At 31.5% G+C, this 5,706-nt stretch overlaps 1 protein-coding gene across 1 annotated transcript in view; it reads left to right on the top strand.

The window, feature by feature from the left end:
* ATRNL1 (attractin-like 1) overlaps positions 1-5,706 on the top strand; it is a 739,312-nt gene that overhangs the window by 85,232 nt on the left and 648,374 nt on the right. The window lies entirely within an intron of this gene.

The following is a 5,706-nucleotide window of genomic DNA, read 5'->3' as shown; positions in this document are numbered from 1 at the left end:
TGGGACTACAGGCACGCGCCACCATGCCCGGCTAATTTTTTCTATATATTTTTAGTTGTCCAGATAATTTCTTTCTATTTTTTTTGGTAGAGATGAAGTCTCACTCTTGCTCAGGATGGTTTGGAACTCCTGAGCTCAAACAATCCGCCCACCTCGGCCTTCCAGAGTGCTAGGATTATAGGGGTGAGCCACTGCGCCCGGCCCATATTTGTTTTTAAAAATAGCTTTATCACATATACATACTGTTTTGTGTACTTGTTTTTGACTTTTATAAAAAGGAAATCTTACTTTATGCCGTTTTCTGAGGGTTTCTTTTATTTGATGCACCACTTTATTACCAAGATTCACTCATGTTGTTAGATATTGCTGCAGTTAACTCTTTTGCATTACTGCATTTTATTCATTGTATACTCTACCATAATTCATTCACCCATTTTTCTGGTTTTGAACTTTTGGGTTTGGCACCTGGTAAAATTCACCCACAGTAGCAATTTTGAGACATATCCTGTGTCTAAGATACACTATGGGATCTAAGTGTAGTTTTTTTATGTTTTGAAGCATTTTGCTGTTTTACCATTTTAGGAATTAATTCATTACTCATCAGTTATTCCCAACTATGTTAAAAAATTGATGAGAAAACAGAAGTTGCTTAGAAAGGTGATGCCACAGTGAAAAAAATTGTCATCCTTCAGTTTTCTTATTGCAAGGCCCAAAATATTTTATCATCTTTAAAAAAGGCATAAAAGAAGGCAAGATATTCCTTTTAGCTTCTGTTGAACACAGTTGAGAATTTAGAATTTTGTATGCTCATAATGGTAAAGAGAAGAAATTGAGAGAAGATCTTTCACATTTATTAGACAATTAAGAAGAATGCAGAGATAGACAGCAACACCCTAAACTCTAATGATAATGAAGTTGATCATTTAAATTAAATCTCAGACTGTGAATCTTCAGAAAACAATATCCTAAATGAATTTTTCAAACTCAAAGAACTGTTGAGCAAACAATATATTTTTATTATGTTTATGCCCTAACATTTATTTGATACAAAGAGGTTTTCTATATTTAAATTCTTATCAGAATTTGTAAAAAATAGTTTTTAGTGAGAATTTTTTCTTATATAAATGTTACTTATAACATTACTTGATAACATAAAGCGACTAAACAGACCCATTGAACCATGATAAATGCTGATTACTGTTGTTCCTGGTATATTGAGGATTAAACCGACAGAATAGATAATAAAGTTAAGTAAAAAAGAAGGGAATTAAGGGCACGATGAAAGGTATAAACACAGAGGAAAACACTAGAACAAAGATATAAACCTTAAATACCAAAAGAAATAAAAGAAAATCAAAGAAGACATATCAAATGGAAAAAAACTCAGAAAAATATACCATAATACACACAGTAATTATAAAATATTATGACAGTTCAGATTCAACATAATATCAGTACATGCGAATGGGATTAACTTGCTTATTAAAAGAAAACATTTCAAATTGGTGCATAAAACAAAAGCTAACTCTATGTTGTGTATAGGAAACATCTAAAACATATTGATTCAGAAAGGATAAATACGAAGGAAAGGAGAAAGATTTATTATGAAAATGATTATGGTAACACAGCAGGGGTTGTGAACATGATACCAGTGAAAGAAGAATTGAGGCCATCTAAACATTTATGAGAAAAGAACACCTTATAATATTAAAAAGCACAATTCACCATAAAGATATAATATATATTAGAAGAATATCTATGCATCAGATAACCCAGCTACTGCTTATATACAACAGAAACTGTAGGCAATGAAAAGAAAAGTAGATAGCATGACTGTCAGTACAAAACAGTTCAAGCATGTCAATACATGACAAGACAAAAAATGAGAGTGATATAAAAAAGCTAAACAGTGTATCCAATAAAGTTGGTGTTATGGATATACATATTGAACAATACAGCTTGATTATAGAGAATGTTATCCTCTCAAGTGCACAAGGAAAACTCATAAAAATCGATCATATATATATATATAAAGAATATATCAGTAGTTTCCAAAAAATGGAATTATTAAAAATAAACACCTGAATATTAAATAAAACCTTTATATTGGGTGAAGTACGAACAAAAATGACAGAATTTCTGAAAAAGAGTCACAGTGAAAGCAACATATATAAGAATTTATGGGCTACATTTAAAGCTATCAGAAGAATATTTATAACACTAAAGAACTATATTAATATGAATGAAAATAAATGCACCACATTCTCAACTCAAAAATCTAGAAAAAACAAGAACAAGCTAACAAACAAAAAATACCAGGAGGTCTCAATGTAGTATTCCTGGGGGTCGGTAGGGGAAGAAAGAAAATAAAGATAAAAGCTAAAATTAATGATATAAAAACGGAAAACAGTAGATCAATTTCATAGGTGACAATTCTGTTTTTTTTTTTAAATTAACAAAATAGACAAGCCACTAGCTCATTTAATTAAGACACAAGGGGGAGAAGCACAAATACACAAAACAAGAAATGACAAGGGGGGAATAATATTTATAGGGAGGATATTAAAAAATAGAGTACTGTGTACATCTATGCAAATAAATTTGAAAATTTAGAAGAAATGCACTATTTCTTAGAAGATAACAACTTTCCAAAATTGAACCCAATACAGGCAGAAATTTTATATCCAGCACTTTCCATAGCAGAAGTGGTGAAAGCACCAGCCTAGATGATATCACTGGGTAAGTTTAGCAAAATACTAATAGCAAGACAATCCTAATGCTACATAAATTGTTTTAGAGAAAAAAAAGGAGGCAATCATCCAAATTTCTTTTATAAAGCAAGTATAACATTACCAACTTAAACCCAATACACAGAAATAGGAAATTATAGATCTGTATGATTAAAAATGAATTAAAATAAATAAAACCATTTCCCATTAAATATCAATACAAAATCATAAATAAAACAAACACTCCAACACACATTAAGAATTCACCATGATCAAGTGGGATATATAACCAGGAATCCAAGGATGGTTATTACAAAATATATTAATTACTAGGTTGAAGGAGATGTTTATCTCCATCAGTGCTTAAAAAATCACATTCCTAATAAAAACTCTTGAGAAAATAGGAATGGACGGCTACTTTGTGAACACAATAAATATGTATATTTCAATCCCAAAGGTAGCATCTTATACTTAATAGGGAAGCAAGTGTTTCTATTAAGTTCAAGATCAAAACAAGGATGCCCAGTATCTTCAGTGCAAAATTATATATATAAAATATGTTTATTATATATAATATATATAAATTGTACTACTTTTTGTATAAGGAAAATAAAATATGCCTGCTTATTTGAGCAAAAATGAACACAGGGAAGAGAAAGCAGAAGACAACAGTGTTGATTATTTACAAGGTGGTGGAGAATGATGTGTAAAGGCTAGGATATGAAAGTTCATTTCCCTGAGTTTATTCTTTTTAAAAATAGTTTTGACTTTTGGTGACATATTGATTTTTAAAAGCACATCAGTCATTTACATATTAAACAATTAAATAAACAAGGAAAGGAAGAAAAAACCCTAAAACAGTGAAAGTGGAAACAAATGAACCCAACTATGTTTCAAATGAATAACATAATCACTCTGAAAGGAAGAGAAAAGAACTAATCTAAATGACTTTTGAGCATAGTATTTGACCGTATGCTCTTGGTCTATGTTTAGATCTGAAGAAGAAATGTAAACAATGTTTCAGGTCTTTTTTGAAGGTTTTGGTGAAACAATTCTGAGATTATCTTAGGTATATTGTTAGACTGATAAATGAGTGAATGTGTTGATATTGTTGAGAACAAAAGTTGTCCTTGTGGAAGATGGGAGATACAAATATGAAATGGGGAAGGCAAAGAAGAATCCTTCCCTGGGTGTCTTGAAATGAGAGGTGTCAGTGTGGGCTTATGGTTACCTAGATAGATACATAGAGGTAGATATAGTTGTAAATGTGGATTGTTCTGAAAGGGCCTAGAAACTAAGACACTCCATAGTAGCGAGCACACCAAGCACCCATATTCCCAGATCTGGTTTCTAATATTAAACTGATAATAGACAAACAGAGGAGAAGGGAAGCCTTTTGTTTTTTTACATAGAATGCTGGCTGGCATTGCTGGAGTTGAAAAATCATCATTTTGCAACAATTATAGTACAATTGGTATGGGAAAGAATCATCAATGAAATCTATGGTGGGGATGAATTTTTGATGAGATTTGCATGGCATTATGAGTCTTCTTTACAGATTGCTTATATGGTACAGGAGAAAAATAATAACCATGTAATAGAGAAACCTGTTATATTTTGTCTGGGCAATAAAAATTAACATCACAAACCATGGGGAATTGGACACTATATTCCTCTGGGTATGAAACCTACAGAAAGAAACATCACTTATAGTAGGGTTCCATAAACTTGTAAAGTTTCAGATAGTAAATATTTTAGGCTTTTTGGATTATATAGTGTCTGCCTCATTTACTCAATTCTGTCATTATGCTTGAAAGCAAGCCATCAATAATATGTAAATGAATGAACATGCCTATGTGTCAACAGAATGAAGAGACAACCTACAGCAAGAGGGAAAATGTTTACAAGCCATATAGCTGATGAGTGGTTAATATTCAAAATATATAAGGAACTCAAACAACTTAATAGCAAGAAAACAAATAACCCACTTAAAAATGGGCAAAGGACCTCAATAGACATTTTCAAAAGAAGTCACACAAAACGCCAACAAATATATGAAAAAATAATCAACATCACTAATCATCTGGGAAATGCAAATTAAGACCACAGTGAGATACCACCTCATAGCTGTTAAAATGGCTAATATCAAAAAGACAAAAGATAAAATATTGACGAAGATGTGGAGAAAAAGGAACATTTGTACACTGTTGGTGGGAATAATTGTTTTTTTTTTTTGCAAAAATGAGCAGCAGGGTAGATTTGGTCCATAGGACATATGTCGCCAAGCCTTGGCTTACAGTGTTCTGTGACTAGGAATGCATAGCCTGAATCTAATCATGAAGTTGTATCAAACTTCAAATAAGAACATTATATTTCAAATGGGGGCTGGCTTTATTCTTTAAAAATGTCAATGTCATGGTAGACAAAGAAAGGTTGAAAAATTATTTTAGATTAAAGAAGGCTAAAGAGACATGACAACTGAAGGCTGACAACTGATGCACAACATGGTGACAACAAATAAATGACAGCTGGTGATCCCAGAGTGGATTCTATACTGGATGCAAAAAAATGCTATGAAGGACATTATTGACTCCATTCACTGAAACATATATGCATATTAAAGCATTGTATAAATGTTAAATTTCTTAAAGTTGATTATTGTAATATGGTTATATAGAAATAAGGTGCTTTTTCTTAAGAGATTCACACCAAAGTATTTAGGGATAATGGGAATGATTATACGTGTGTGTGTGTGTGTGTGTGTGAGAGAGAGAGACAGAGAAAGAGAGAAAACTAATGATAAAATGAATGAGCAAGTATGTTGACATTTAGTGAATTTTAGTAACAGGTGTACAGGGAGTTCTTTGGCTATTCTTGCAAATAGAATGCTAAAATAGATTAGAGGAAGTTGATGTATGTTTTCATATTTAGTTATATGTAATATATATTTAACTGAAGATTATAAGAATTCCTATAA

The sequence above is a fragment of the Propithecus coquereli genome, unplaced genomic scaffold (genome assembly GCF_000956105.1).
Source record: "Propithecus coquereli isolate 6110/MARCELLA unplaced genomic scaffold, Pcoq_1.0 Scaffold84, whole genome shotgun sequence".
Lineage (NCBI taxonomy): Eukaryota > Metazoa > Chordata > Mammalia > Primates > Indriidae > Propithecus > Propithecus coquereli.
Note: the sequence above shows the minus strand (reverse complement) of the source record. Positions and strands in the feature narration are given on the sequence as shown.